Raw genomic sequence first — 15973 nt, forward strand, 5'->3', positions numbered from 1 at the left:
CAACTGGAGTCTGTAATTTTTGAATAACGATTTCTGCACAAAGCAGAACCTGTCTTTTTGCGAAAAGAGAATTAAGAAATTCGCAGAAGCCTTTCCCATTACAACAAAAGGCAAAGTTGCCCGGGGCTGGGAGGCCTGCTCCAGGGGAGGGTCTCGGCCGAGCCCCCGCCCCAGCCCCGGCCCCCTCTGGGCCTGGGCTCCCCACTTGTGAAACGGGGCGGGAGGGGACCGGGTTAGAACAGTGGTGGTTAAACTTCACGTGCGCCAGAATGCGGGGGCTGGTACGGAACCCCCCATTCCTGGGCCCTCTGCTGGGGTTCGCAGGCGGGGGGCTGCTGAGTTCTAACGAACTTTCCAGAAGCAACTGGGGCAGAGGCCTGAGGGCCTTTCAGGCTGCGGCAAAGTCCGGCTGGCCGGGGCCCACCGCCCAGTCCCCTCTTCCAACACATCTGGTGGTGGCCGGCCCGGCTCCCTGGAGCCGAAGGAGGGAGCAGCGCCTGGGCGCCTCTGCCCCCTGGTGGCCCGAGGGCACCGCAGCACCCACCTGCCCCCGGCCCTCCATGGCGGCGCCCTGGCCCAGGGCTCCCCCAGGGGCTGGCCCTGGGGCCTGGGGGTTGGACAGACTCCAGGATCACCCTGACACCGGCCTGCCTGTCCGGGTCTGGCTCGGGAGACAGGAAGTGACAGCGAGAGCCGCCAGGGAGCCGCCCAGAGGCCCCCGTGTGCCCCCACAACGCAGGAAGGGACGCTGAGGTTGAGAGGGGCCGGCATTTCACGACCTCCCCGCCGGCAGGCCCTGCTGCTCTGTCTGACCCGAGGCCCCGGCTGCAGTGACCAAGGCATCTGGGCGTTCTGAGGCCTGCGAGGCACGGTGTCATCCTCGCAGGAGTCGGGGTGTCTTCGTTTACCCCTCTCATTTAACTGTGAGGTGAATACTGTGCTGGGACTGGCCGAGCGAGCGGGAGGGAGGGGCCACGAGCTGCCGCGGGCCTCTGCGTGTCTTTGCTTTCCAAGAAACGCACCTCCCTGAGTAAAAGATGTTGACTCCACTGGATGGTGGCCTTTTGGGAGGCAGGAGCGTCTGCCCTTGGCCCACTTCTGGAGTGCCTCGCCCTCAGGAGGCTTCCGGAACCCCCCACCACTCAGCGGGGCGCCTGGTTGCTGGGCGACTGTCTCCTTCAAGAGAGGCGGCGGGGACCCCACTGAGGGTGCAGGTGAGACAGAGAGAGGGGGCTGGAATGCAGAAGGTGGGTCGCGCCCTCTAGGGGTTCCGAGGGTGGTGCCACATCTGCCGGTGTGTAGTGGAATCCCCTGCCTACTGGAGGGTCATCACCCCCACCCGAAGTCGTCCGTTGGCATGGGGCAGAGGACGGGGGGCAGAACCAGAGTCCACGTGGTCCAGCCAGCCCTCTGCCCCGAAGCAGAGCAAGCAGCCTTTAGTCAGACACAGCCCAGGCGAAATGGCGGAGCGGGAGAGGCATGCCCCAGGTCACCAAGCGAGAGCTCGCCACCAGATGGCCAAGACCCCAGCTGCTGTGCGCCCTGGGAAAGATGCCTCGCCTCTCTGGGCCTCGGTTTCTCCACCTGTGAAACGGGGCTCTGGTGAGGGCCTCCGGGAGGGTGAAAGGTGAGTGTGTCTGGGAGCAGTCAGCTCAGGGATCAGTTTCCCCAGCTTGGAGGCAGCAAAAGGAGATGGGGCCTTGTCCTCCCCTCACTGGGGCCTCGGAGGAGAGCGGCCGCCTGGTGGGTGTGGGGGTGTGGCCACAGGGAAGCAGCGGGGGCTGGCCGTCCTTGGCACCCGGGGCCGCTCGCCAGCCACGGACTGCTCTGAGAAGCAGCGCCCAGGTGCTCGTCCCAGTCAGGTGCTGACACCCCCAGCTCATCTTGGTGAAACGGGGAGACAGCCAATCTCAGAGCGCCCTCACGGGAGTTCACATCAAGGATGGGGCGAACGTGTCCAGAGACGGAGGCACCCCCATTGGAACAGAAGGCGTGGCTTTTGTGATGTGACTCGACCCTCTCGACACCCTGAAGGAAGTAGAGGTGAGGAACTGAGGCTCGCAGAAAGAGGTGGCTGGCCCAAGGCCACGTGGCAAGAGGCTGCAGCTCGTACCGGATGGGCCTGGCAAGGTGGCATTGCAATTTGTACAATTTTGGGGGCCCTGAAAGTCAAGTCAGGAATGAATAGTCAGAAGAGAAATGATGACCAATGCCCCAGGTGTGAAGTCTGACGAGAGCTGCAGATGCCAGTGTGGCCGGGCCCCGGCAGCGACCCCAGCCCCGCGGTCTGACTCCTCCTCCAGTGCTCTTCCCGGCAAAGCGGCTCCCTTGAAGGCACCTTGTTTCCTGGAAAGGGGTTCCTTTGCCACTGGAATGAACCAAAGATGTGGATGAGCATCTCGAAATGGTTCTGCCCTGCCTGCTCCACAGCGCCCCTGTGGGGGTGGCACAGGGACGTTCTCTCTTGGCAGCAGGGTGGGCGGAATTGGGGGGGACGAGGCAGTCTCCTGGTTCCGTGCCATTTACATATTTCCTCTGGGCACCGTGTTCAGAAGCCGCCTCCCTGCCCGGTTCCTGGAGGCACGGCCGCCCCGGGCAGATAAACGCTTAATGGGGTCTGCGGCATGCAAGTCACTCGGAGGGAATGGCCTTGAATGGCCCGCGTCACGGAGGAAGGCAAGTGGGGCGTGGAGAGGGTGCACGCGCCCTAATCAGAAGGCGGCACTCGTGGCCACGGAGGCAGGCGGGGGGGCCGGGAAGAGGGATCATGTTTTCATGAAAAAAGTGAGAACTATGCTGAAGCATTTGGGGAAACATCCTGAGAAGCAGATGCAGCCATGAGGTGGGGACTCTGGGGTTCCCTGCCAGGAGCAGAGGAAAGCAGCTCATGAGGCCCGGGCTGTGCTCTGAAGCCCCCACGGGAGACGCCGGAGGCCACACTCGCGGGAACCCTGGCAGATCCTGGCTCAGGTGGGCCCTGTGCCAGCGGCCGGCAGGGGACCTGGGGTGCCCCGGCTCTCGGGGGAGCTGTGGGAGCAGCGAGGGGTCAGAAGCCAAGGATCTGATGAGCCCCTCTTTGACTGGGGGTTCGCTTTATTGGGGTGAGGCTGTTTCCAAGGTAGACACTGGGTGGGGGGGGTGGAGCAGGAGGTGAGGGCGGGAGAGAGGACAGCAATGGTGGCTATTGTACCAAAATGGCCCCCGAGGGGGCAGATGCTTCTGCTCTTAGTGTGAAAGGATGAACCCACTCCCCGTGCTAAGTCATTTATTCATTTGACAAACACGCACTGAGCCACGTCCTGTGCTGGCCTCAGGAAAAGTAACCAGGGCTGTCACTGCCCCATGAAGGGGCTTAAGCTGACTTGTGACCAACTGAAGTTCAGGTCAGGGTGGGGCCTGGACACAGAACGGGGGGTGGGGGGGGTGCTGCAGGCAGGCCGGGGACGGAGAGGTGCCTGAGCCGGGCCACCTCCAGGCAGCAGGCGAGAGGAGGAAACTTCCAGAGGGCGTGACCTAGCAGAGGCTTGGAGGTGAGTGGGGAGCCCCTGGCACCAAGCTCTGTGTGGCAGGGGCACCCGAGTGCCTGGGAGCAGGATGGCCAGCGGGGTCGCTGTGGGACGAGCTGGGGCTGATCCCACGGGCAGTGGGGAGCTGCCGACGGGTCTTTTGGGGGTGACGAGGTTCCATTTGAGACGTGGCTCAGGTACAGGGGGAGGAGGGAGCGGAGGCCGGAAGGGGTAGGTGGGTCGTGGAGGAGAGAGAGGGGGGAGGCTCAGTGCCGGCTCTGAACTCGCACCTCTGCTCTGACCCCAGCACAGCTTCTGGGGGTTTTCTGCCTCTTCCCGCCTCCCCGCCCTGCTCCCCTCTCTCCCCTCCCTCCTCCCCTCCTTCCTTTTGCCCGCCATCCTCCTTCCTCCTCCCTCCCCGTCAGCAGCTGCCGCAGAAGGTCTTTGTCCCTGGACAGCAGCCTAGGAGCAGGGGGGCTGCTTCAACTTCCCTCCCCTGCAGCCCTCGTGACTTCCTCTGGAGCCAGCCCGTGTGCCCCTTCCCAGGCCCGAGCCCCAGGCAGCTCCCTGCAGGGGTGAGAGGGCACGGAGCAGGGCCCCCCTGAGTCCAGGCAGCTCGGATTTTACTCTCTGTTCTGTCTTGGCTGCGGACCTATCAGACCACAGGGCAACCGGCCGCCATGTGGACTTAACCGACACGCGCAGGGAGGAGCCTGCCCTGCCTCAGTCCAAGCTTGGAGGGTGGTGGGCCAGGTGGGGGCAGTGTCCCTGGGCCTGGGCAGTGCGGGTGGCAGGGCAGCTTCTTGCCTGGGGATTTGTCAGCAAATTCACCCCATGCACAGCTTCCGGGGACCCTGCTTGAGGCAAACCCCAAAGCAGTGGGGGCTCCAGCTTGATGGATCAGGGGGGGTGGTCACTCTGGTTCTGAACGGAGTCCCCGAGGGATTAGCTGTCCCAGGAGCAGTTACACTCACCGGCTGCGGGTGAGGTCCTGGTGGAAGGACCCCACGAGGCCAGTGCGGGGTGGGGGGCAGGCTTCTGGAGCCCCAGGCGCCCCTGGAAAGTCTGGGGCTGCTGCGGTGTGGGTCACGAGGGGAGCAGGAGCCAGCCCCTTGGTTAGGGCCCCATCCAGAGGCAGGAAGAGCTGACGCCCCTTCAGAGGAAGACGGCCAACCCAGAGGGAGGGAGGGGGGAGTGTGGCCAAGACAGAGATTCCACAGCCTTGGGGCCCAGCCCCAGGCCCCGGGCTCCACTTAGGGGGATGGAGACAGCTCCCCGCCTCCCAGCAGGCAGCGGAAGTGAGCTCATCTGGGGCCACCGTCCCCACCCCCCTCTCATGGGGCCTGAGCTGGGTCCAGTCCACCCCCGGGCCGCAGCTGGGGGCAGCTGCCACGCTGACCCCCTCACGGTGGGCCCTGCCAAGCCCGCTCCAGCGGGGCCCCCTCCGCCCCGCCTCCCCTGTCCTGGAAAGGAGGCCCGAGGTCAGCCCGCGCGTCGCCGGCCGAAGGCAGGGTGGATTTTCCATGTGAAGAGCCAAACCGAAGCTCTGGGCTCCATTTTCCTGCAAAACTCAAACAGAAAATCTGGAACCCATCAGCTGTCAGCGAGAATTGGGGGGCAGGGGCCCCCTGGCTGAGGAAAGTAAGGTCGACAAGTGGCCAGGGTGTGGGCCTGGGGATGTGACCCCGCTCACGTCCCACAGCAGCACTCTGCTCCCCAAAATCCAGGCGTGATGAACTGGGGGAGCCCGAGCCGCAGGGGTGTGAGGGACAGATGGCGTAGCCTCTGCACCGTGGGCAGACAGCAGGCGCTCAGAGACCCGATTCACCCAGCTCGTCAAAGGACCGAGTTGCCCAGGGCAGGGTTTTCTGGGTGCCCAGGGGCTGCTGTGGGGGTCTCTGGGCCTCTCTCACCCTCTTCAACCAGGCAGCTCCCTGAAAATCTATTCTATGTCTTGGGCTTCTGAATAAGAAAGTACTGGAATCCTGGGCCAGGTGCCCACACAGGGCGGCCACCCACAGCCCTCCCGCACCAATCTACTATCTGGGCAGGAGTCCAGCAGCTTGCATGGGGCCGGGTGGCCGGGCTTCGTAGGAAATGGCTGGTTTTAGGATGTCCCTTAGTCTGCTGTCACCCACCTCCTTGCAGACTTATAATCTCTGGGCTCCAGCTAGGATTCTGGGAACTGTCAGAGATGAGGGTCGAGTAGCCCTTTCCTAAAAGATGGAGGACAGGCAGGTCAGACGGCCCTGCAGAGGCCTCGGTTTCCTCATCTGAAACGGGGTAAGCTAAGAGTACCTCCTCGCAGAGGCACAAGGATGAAATGAAACAATGCATCTTAAGTTCTCAGGGTGGTGGCTGAGTGTGTAGCAAGCACTCAGTTAATGGTAGTGGTGGCGGCTGCCATTATTCACATCATTGCTAATATCCTCACGGCCCCGAGGGACATCCTTCTGCTGCTCCAAGAACACACACTGAGCCGGCCTCACTGCGGAGTTATGCACACGGGCTCGGGCTCGGGCTCATCTTCATGAGGAAATTGAGAACGAGAGGCCCGAAGAGGGGAGGTCCCCCCTCCGCCCCCTCACTGGTGGTGGAGTCGAAGCCGGTCGTCCGGTTGCCAGCTTTCTAGTCCGAGTTGTTTCCCTTCCGGGGTCCACCTCGCAAACCCTTCAAGGGAGATGGGGTCGTACCCCTGTGTGACCTGGGGAGGAAACCAAAGGCAGCTTTGATATGTCGACTCGGAGAACGAGCCGGTCACAGTGGATCACGGTCACGGCTGCCGCAGGATCAAATGATTTATAACAGGGCTCGTCAGGCTCTCCTCCTAACGTGCTGGGTGTTTATGATTTTTTTAAGGGCCTCATCAAAGAAAATGCAATAATGATGTTTCTAACTTAACGGCAACATTTTAAGGAGGGATGAATTATTCACATCAGAGATGAAACAGGGACTCTCTAAACGGGGCCAGCTGAAGCGGTCCCTTTCCTTGAGACTATTTTTATCTTCTTTTACAGTCTTTCATCTTGGGAGAGCACCGGGAGCCCACTGCCCGGAGCCCGAGTTGGCAGGATGCCAGGGCGAAGGCGCTGGGCATCTCCTGAGCTTCTTCCTAGAGAGCAAACCCGGGGAGACTTGAGGAAGTGTGGACGTGGGGTGGTGGCAGTGCTAGTGAGGACGGTCGAGGGGTTCTGGGGACCCCCTGGTTCTTAACCTTGGAGGTCTGCCAGAGGCCTGGTTCCCCATCGTGGACCCGGAGCCCAGGGAGCCCATTTTGCTCTTTGCTGGCATCGGCTCGTCCTGGCATCCCACACGTCCGGAATGATGTGTGAAGCTCTTGAAGAAGGATATGTGGGTTCTATGTGGGGTGCCTGGAGCAGCCTCCTGCCCTGAGGGAGGAGAAGATTTTGTGATTGCAAAGCTGCTTGGGGTCAAGGGGGGGCCAGCAGGGTCCCAAACCTTGCAGGTCATGTCAGTCCGACGCTGTCAAACTCATTCATGCCCATTTGCTTTAAACAGCACCTTAGACCCGTGCTGTCTGATCCAGCAGCCATGAGCCTCATGGGACTGTGGAGCCCTTGAAATGTGGTCAGTCCGAACTGAGACGGGCCGTGAGCTTAACTGCACACTGCGTTTCAAAGAAGGTCGTAAACTCTCTCACTGCTAACTTTTTGTACGGATCACATGTTGAGATGATAATATTTGGGGTACATTGGGTTAAATAAAATATACTATTAAAATTAATTTCACATGCTTGCTTTACTTTTCATACGTGGCCGCTAGAAAATTTGAAATTACCCATGTGGCTCGCATTTGTGGCTTGAGTTATATTTCCACTGGAGAGCACTGCTTTAGGATGGAGCCTAGGAAGATGCTGACAATGGCTGTCTCTCGGCGGTGGAATTAGAGGATTTTCACCTCTCCCCGCTTATACTTTTCCTGTATTTTCTACATTTTGCTTCCAAACTAGCCACTCTTGCTTTATATCAGAAAAAGCATGGCTGCTACTGTTTTTAATGCATCCAGGGCTCTTTGGGAAGTAGAACTGAGCTAAGCAGCTTCCCTGGAAGTGACAGTGTCACCAACTGTGTAGTGAGAACAGGGTCAGGGAACGGGAAAAGAATGGGGGGTCGGGGGAGCTTTGAGGAAGCCAAGGGTGAGAACTGGGACTCAGGGTTTGAGAGCTCAAGGCCCTGGCAGGCAGGAACCCAAACGAGGGGTCGCAGGGAGGTTGGTTGGCGTGACACAGGAAGTGGCTCCATCCAGCGAGGACTTTGGCCTCACCGGGGGGCCTTTGGGGGGTGCACGACAGGAAGCTGCCCTCTTCCTGCTGGGGGCCAGCTGGGCCTTGGATCGCGTCCATCACTCCTGCAGAGCGTGGAGGCTGCGCTGGAGCGGGGCCAAGGTCGGGAGGCCCAGGAGGGAAAAGGGCCCCGGCTCCGCCTCCCAGGCAGAAAGATGTTAAAAATACAGTCGGCGTTGCCTAGCACTAACCGCGGTGCCGGGCGCGGCCCCGGGGCTCTGAGTGCGTTAGTTCGTCTATTCCTCAGTCACCGTCCTATGACATGATAACTGTCAACATTCCCGTTTCGCAGGTGGGGACACCGAGGCGCAGAGCCCCTCGGCGCCGCGCGCTGGGCCACAGCCAGCAAGACCCACCTCGGCGGGGCGCACTGACGCGCCCCGGCCGCCAGGGGCGCTCGGCGCAGCGGCCCGGAGCCCGGCCGGCGCCGCCCGCCGATGCAGCCGGGCTCCCAAAAAGTGAAAAAAAGAAAAGTCTGTCCGAAATAACGTCACTCTGACTCGTAATTAACATGAGGACGATTAATGAGCGTATTCTACTTTCTTCTTTTCGTGGTCGTCTTTGAAATCCGGCACCTCGTTCATACTTTCCGAGCATGTCAGGCGCTGGTGGCCCCCGCGGCTGGCGGCTGCTGGCTCGGACAGTGCGGCCCTAGCACCTGGAAACGCAAAACAGCAAAGAAGTAGCCCGGGAGGGCAGACCGGCCCACCTGGTGGCTCAGCCCTGACCGCGCACCGGCTGCCCAGAGCCAGTGTCTGGATCCGGTGCGCGGGGTGTGCGATCGATTAGCAATGCCTGCCACGACCTGGAAGGGGGCTGCGGACCGGCCTGGGCCGGGTCTGCGGACGGACAGGGTCCCGCGCCGGCCTCCGCAGCCCCGTGGGTGGGCACAGGGAGCCGCGCGGGCGGGCGTCCGGGGGTCCCTGCGCGAGCTCCCCCTCCTCCGCTCGCCTGCACTTTTCACCCCCTGCGTTGGGCCAGGCTCCGTGTACACGGCCCGGTTCCGGGCCCAGATCCCTGCACCTCCACTTTCTGGCTGCCTGACTCCAGATAAGCCATCGCACTTGTCTGAGCCTCGGTTTCCGCATCTGGAAGGTGGGCATAATAACCTGTACGTAGCAGACTTGGTGAGGATTAAAGACGCAGTGCGTTAGGGGCTGACGCGAGCACGTGTGGAGCAAGAGGTGGCTCCCTGCTCTTTCCATGCCGCGCCCACCCCCGCCCCCGCCCTCCGCTTCCATTCCACTCAGGACGCAGGCAAAGTCTGTTCCCACCCAAAACCCTCTCGGGAGGCACACAGCTCCATCCCGGGCCCGCCCAGCGATTTTGCTGCCCCATCTACAGGCTGAGCGAGGCCTCGCGCTCACTCCTAGCCATGTCCCCTCCGCCGGCCCCTCCTGCAAGGCCAAGGATGGCCTCAGCCCTCAGCAGGCTAGCACAATAACCTCAGCGTCTCAGGCTCTGCTGGCAGGCATGCTGTCGCTGGCTCCAAGTGGGGCCTCCACACCTATGGGGCGGCCGAGGGAGCTGAGGCACTCTGCCAGTCCCATGTTTTTAATTATTCCCTCCAGGACACTGTAGACAGGACGGTCTCTTCCCGGCCTCCCTGTAGGACACTGGCTCCCCTCCAGCCGTGCGTGCAGGGGTCTCCCGTGGCCCACGCGAGTTAACGCCTCTCCCGGGACACCCTGGGTTCTCTTCTGGGGGAGAAATTTACATCCGGCAACATCTGGCAAGAAACGAACGGTAAATGGCGAACACGCCTGCGACAGAGTGACTCCAATTAGGAGTCATCGAGCTTTCTCTAAGTGTGACGGGGCACGGAACTCTCTGGCCAGCGGAGTTTAATCAAAATGTTTTATGCAAGACGTAGCCCTGACGCTGACGAATCTCCCCCCTCTCGCTGGAAATTAAACAAGTATATTGTCAGTGCAGATTCCATGAGCACATAAACAGATGCGCCCGGTGGAGTCGTGGGGTTATGGGGTTTCAGCAAAGCGAGATGAGAAAGGAACAGGCTCCGAGAGCTTGCATTGTCCTCCGGGCCGCGCGCGGCTCCGCTGTGCGCCGGGGGCCGCAGGAAGCCGGCCTTCCTTCCTTTCCCGTGGCATCTCCCGGCCCCCACTGCCGGAGCGGTGCCCCGTCCCTCTGTGCGGCCCCTTCTGAATCATATCCTGAATTTGCTTCTGTTCTCCTGCCACCCTATCCCGCGAGCATTTGCTTCGGCATCTGTCTCCCCTGGCAGGCCGTGTCCGATTCATCTGCACGCCCCTGGCACCGGGGACAATGCCTGGCACACAGACGGCCTTGAACAACTGTTTGTGGGAGGAAGAGAGGGTGGAGGGAGGGCGAGCGGTGAGGTCAGGGACCTGCCTTCAGGCGGGTGACATTGTCGGAGTCTGGGGAGCAGAGTTGCAAACTCCGCCAGGTTTCGGCCCTGTGAGGCTCGGTTTAGTGACCGGGAAAGTGGGCAGGGTGATGGATGGCCTCAGCGCTGGTTCAGTGGGAATCAAATGAGGTTACAGACTCATCCGGGGCAGATGAGGTGCGAGCTGGTGGTGGTGGCGGTCGGTGGCTCATGTTCCGTGGGAAGCAGCCCTCTGGGTGCCGAGTGCCTTGACGTGGTACAGAGACAAAGAGCTATAGGGGAAGAGCGGGAAGGTGGGAGAAAGGATGGTCCCATCGTAGTCTGGTGGTACGGGGCTGGCTCTCGAGGCAGAGGGACCAGGCCTGGAGAGGTGACCGACCAAATCCTCCCAGAGAGGAAGTTGTGGGGCAGCCAGGGCTTGTCCAGGACACCGGATCCCATGCCTGTGGTTTCCCTGCTACTCTTCCCCGGGTTTATGGTAGAGTGTAGACTTGGGGGTCCTGTGTATGTGTGTGTGGGTGGGTCTTCCCACTGGCTGTAGAAGAATCATCTGGGAAACTAAAAAAGACTCCCGCCCTCCAGCTCCAGCTCCAGCCCCAGCCCTGGGAATTCTGGTGCAGCAGAGGCAGGAAGGACCCTGCCTCTGTGTCTGGGACAAGCTGCCCAGGCGATTCTCATGCCTGGGAACACAGGGGCAACGGGTGTAGACCATCCATCTCATAAATGACTGTAAATATTTGTGCTTTAGTGACACAAGCTCTCGGATCCCGTCAAGCTGGGCAAAGCCAGTGAGGGAGGGAAGGAGCATGATAAAACCAGTTTGGCCGAGGCCCCCACTGTGTGCAGTGGGAGTCCCCGAGGCCCCCAGCCCTTCCTCTGCCTTCTCCTAGGGGCCTCGGGGACTCCCACTGCACACGGGGGACCTGAGGCTTGGGGAGAATTGCTGTGCCCCTGGCCCCCATCCAGAGACCAGAATGCTCCCCACAAGCTCCTGCCATGGAGAATTCCTGTGCCTCCCCCTCCCCCGCCTCTCTCTAACAAGTTGGTCTCGTTATCTCAACAGCTCTGGGTTTTGGGGTGAAGAGAACGGCCACCCAGGCGGGCATCGCAGGGTGATAGATTCTGGGGTCAGACAGGCTGGCGTCCTCCTTATGTTATTGCTGGAGAAAAAGAGCTCGAGGTCAGAATGGCCCCCATCCATGACGCGGCCTTGGGCGTATGAAGCTCTTTCTTGGGTTGAGCCTCCCATCGTGAGACACAGGAAGGAACTGGGGGAGTAAGTGGAGACTGTGCCAACGGCTAACAGACCGCCGCGGCCTGGGTCTCAAGGGCTCTGAGGGGGCGTGAGGAGAGCCGGGCTGCTGGAAGGTGCTGAGGGTGCTCTCACGCCGCCCCAGGCCGCCTCCTCCACCTCTACCCCCTCGTGCCCCCCGCCCCCAGCAGCCTGCAAGGACAGCGACCACTGTCACCGTCACCGTCACCGTCACCGATCCGAACAGCATAGCAGCTCTCCAGCAGCTCTCACAGACGAGAAAAGCAAGCTCGGGGAGGCCAAGGACACAGTCACGCTTGTGAGACACTGGAGAAGTGCATGTGCGCGTGACATTGATGTCACCTGCACCAGGAAGAAGATGTCATTTCCATTTCCTGGATAAAGAAACTGAGGCTCTGAGAGATGCAGTGACATATCTAAGGACGATGGCAAACGCCCTGATCCCCAGCACCCACCCAGGGCTCCACGTCGCCTGGTCACCTGGATGGCCCCAGACCACCTGGGCCATTTTGGTCTGTTTTGTGGGTTTTAGGCACGTGTGTGAGAGCATGTTCGAAGGATTATGCTTTAAAGCCACCAGGTTTAAAGTCAGACTCATTGGTTCAGCAGCCGGGGCGGGGGGAGAGGCGAGCCTGGCCCATGTGGGAAATGAGGAGGGCGGGGCTCACCGTCCTGGTCTGAGCTGGACACGGACATCCACATGGTTCTTAAGAAGGGGTGGCCTGGTACCCTGCCCGAGATGTCCCCGGTCACCTACCCATGGCCCAGAGACCAGATTCTCCATGCCTTCCCGAGGCGCATCCATTAGCCACGGGCAGATGGGGAGCCGCGGCATGCCCAGCAGGCAGGAAGTGTACCCACACTCCTCGCCAAAGGATCGAATGTTCCCTGGCTGGGATTAGTGCTCCCTTGTTGCCCCAAAACTGATGCCTGGTCTCATATCGCAGAAACTCTACCGCTGGCAGCGCCAGGCAGCCGGGCCCCCCCCGGGTGGGGTCCCTTGGCCCTCAGGACCTGAAGTGCCTCTGCCGGATCTTCCCGTGTCCCATCCAGCCTGCCCTGAACACCTGGCCCGTTGTGTCCACAACTGGGTGTCACCCGCAATGGGCCTGGCGCAGGGTTGGGCGGGGGGCGGGGGCTCCTGGCTGCCCCGATGCAGGCTCCAGGGCAAGGCGTGTGAGAGCGCTGTCACTGGGGTGGGGGTTGCTCGAAAGGGAGCAGGCGACAGTGGGTGTGAGAAAGACTGCTAGAGGCAGGCTTCGGAGGGGGAGGCCCCCCAGGCGACGACCAGCTCTTCACGGCACCCTGCTGGGACGGGGCGCTCCACGCCCTCGCACTGACAGGCACCCCCTCTCGCTCTGCCTTCCTGCCCCTCGCACACACATGGATCATGACCGGGAGGAACGGGCTTGGCCCTGTGTCCAAAGCCATGGTGGGTGGGGACACCTCAGTCACGTAAAGGGGAGGTGAAATGGCCACTTGGCACGAAGCCTGTCACCAGGCTGCCTGATCTGGGCTGGAACTCTGGCAGGCCCCTTCCCCTCCCTCCAGCACAATGCAGACTGCGACCAGCTGGCCAACGTGGTGCCAGCTCCCACGCTTGGCCCGGTTAGTGCGCACCAGGTCTCCTGACCCCAGTGTCGTAACACCCCTAGGGTGCCCTGCACCCCTGCACATCCAGGCCTGGAATTCTCTGCCCCTTGGAGTGGCCTCCAGCAGGAAAGATTGTCTCAGCCATAGGCAGAAGCCCCCGCACTTCCTTGCTAGACCCTGGAGGTGCCCCTTCTATTGGGGACCAAGTCCCATAGATGCTGGTGGTTGGTGCGGGTTGCAGAGTCCTGCCCTGGCTCCTCAACCCTACAATCCCGGGCTGTGGGTTCAGACCTCTGCTCATATCCCCAGATGCCCCGGGCCCCTGGTGTCTGTCTGTGTGGGAGCCTTCAGCTGCATTTTCGGGTGCCAGCTGTACCCCTGGGAAGCTAGGGTGCTCTGGGCAGAACCCAGGCAGAGGGTCTGGGGAGGCCCAGTGCCCCGTGGGCCCGTCCCTGAGGATTCTGAGTGGGTGCCGCCACCACAGGCCGAGAGCTTTTCCAGAAGGCTGACTTTGCATGTGGGTGTTGTGCACATGCAGAATTCACCCCTGACCCCCGAGCTCCCTCTGTTGGGCGGTGCACTTTGTGGGGGGCACTGTAGGGCGGCTGCAGGGCCTCTGAGGAGCTAGCTCTCACTCCTCGTGTGAGTCAGGTGAGCGGGGGTCTTGGCCGAGGGGTCTGGCTGTGTCCCAGCGGTTTGCTCGGGCCTGAGAGGAGGGAGAGATGACCTGGTCATCGAGCGTGGGACCGCTGCCCCAAGCCCGCTTGTCACTCCACGCCAGCTTCCTGTCTATGCCTGGTTCCTGGAATTTCAGTCTCGTAAACTGGCCCTACGTCATGGGCTGCACAGACCGGGGCTGAGGCCTCCATGGCTGTGTCTGCTTTAATGGCTTTCCTCTGCGGAGGTCCAGACTTGTCACAAAGTCCCCTGTGAAAGAACGTTTTTCCAGCAGGAGGTCCGTGACCGAAAGCGAAGCATTTGGGAGAAAGGTGTCTTTCTGGGGTCTTCGCTCATGCAGCTACCCCACCCCCAGCAACAGTTATTTACACCTGCCAGGCGCCAGGCTCTGTGCGGATGCAAGAGCAAGCTCACTGCTGGGGGACACCGGCCCCTCTGACGGCGCCCCCTTGCCCTGACTCCGGCTCCGTCCCCGCTTCAAATTCTTAGTCTTCTTTTTCTACCTACAAACAGCTTTATCCTACAGTCCTGGGGAGGAAGCCATGGAAACATCTCAGCTAGATGGAGAGGACGAAGCAGGGGCAACTGCTTAGTCTGAGTAATTGAAGGGAGGCTTCCCGGAGGAGGTGACGTTGGGTTTTTTTTAATCTATTTTTTAAAAGAATTTTTTCATTTTTCGATTACATTTGATGTGCAATATTATATTAGTTTCAGGTGTACAACATAGTGATTAGGCATTTATATAACTTATGAAGTGATCGCCCTGAAGCCCAGAATCCAGTTGACACCATATTATCGACTATATGACAATATTATCGACTATGTTCCCTGTGCTGTACTTTACATCCCTGTGACTATATTGTAACTACTAATTTGAACTTCGTAATCCCTTTACCTTTTTTACCCACTCCCGTCTGGCGATCATCAAAACGTTCTCAGGATCTGTGAGTTTGTTTCTGGTTTGTTCGTTTCTTTTGTAGCGAAATCATATGGAATTTGTCTTTCTCGGTCTGACTTAACTTCAGTCAGCACAGTGCCCTCTAGGTCTATCTATGTGGTTGCACATGGCAAGATTTCATTCTTTTTTATGACTGAAGAACATTCTATCGAATATCGTATATCTGTGCCACCTCTTCTTTATCCATCGTCCATTGCCGGACACCCAGGTAGCCCCCACATTGTGGCTACTGTGAATGAACACGTGGGTGCATATGTCCTTTTGAAGTAGTATTTTGGGTTTCTTCGAATGAATATCCAGAAGTGGGATGACTGGGTTCTCCTTTGCCTCTTGTTATGGCCTTTGTTTGAAAGTATTTTGTCCGGCGTAAGTATTGCTTCCCAGCTTCATGCATTTCCGTTTTCATGAAGCATCTTTTCCCATTCCTTCGCTTGCAGTCTGTGCGTGTCCTTCGATCTGAAGCGGGTCTCTCGTAGGCAGCAGATGTAAGGTCTTGTTTTCTTATCCATTTAGCCACTCTAGGTCTTTTGATTGGAGCGTTTCATCCATTCACATTAAAGTAATTATCGATAGATACGTGGTTACTACCATTTTATTATTCTCATTTTTTTATCTTTTTTTTTAAAATTCTTCTTCTTAAAGAAGTTCCTCCAACATTTCCTGTAATACTGGTTTGGTGGTGATGAACTCCTTTAGCTTTTTCCTGTCTGGGAAACTATCCCTCCTTCGATTCTAAATGATAGCTTTGCTGGGTAGAGTAATCTTGGTTGTAGGTCCTCGATTTTCACTGCTTCGAATATTTCATGCCAATCCCTTCTGGCCTGCAAAGTTTCTGTTGAGAAATCAGCTGACAGTCTTATGGGAGCTCTCTCATAGGTAGCTAACTGCTTTTCTCTTGCTGTTTTTAATAGTCTCTCCTTGTCTTTAGCCTTTGGCATTTTAATTATGATGAGTCTCGGCGCGGGCCTCTTTGGGTTCATCTTGTTTGGGACTCTGTGCTGCTGTAAAGGGCTTGTATGTCTACTCCTTTCATCAGATTAGGGAAGTTTTTCGTCATTATTTCTTCAAATAGGTTTTTAATTCCTCGCTCTCTCTCCTCCTTCTGGTACCCTGTGATGCAGATATTGGTACGCCTGATGTCGTCCCAGAGGCCCTCTAAACTGTCCTCATTTTTTTGGATTATTTTTTCTTGTTGCTGCTCTGGCTGGGTGTTTTCTACTACCTGATTTGATCTTCTGCTTCATCTAAGCTACTGTTGATTCCCACTAATGTATTCATCATTTTAGTTATCGTA

This window comes from Pteropus medius, unplaced genomic scaffold (assembly GCF_902729225.1).
Source record: "Pteropus medius unplaced genomic scaffold, Ma_sr-lr_union100, whole genome shotgun sequence".
Taxonomy (NCBI): domain Eukaryota; kingdom Metazoa; phylum Chordata; class Mammalia; order Chiroptera; family Pteropodidae; genus Pteropus; species Pteropus medius.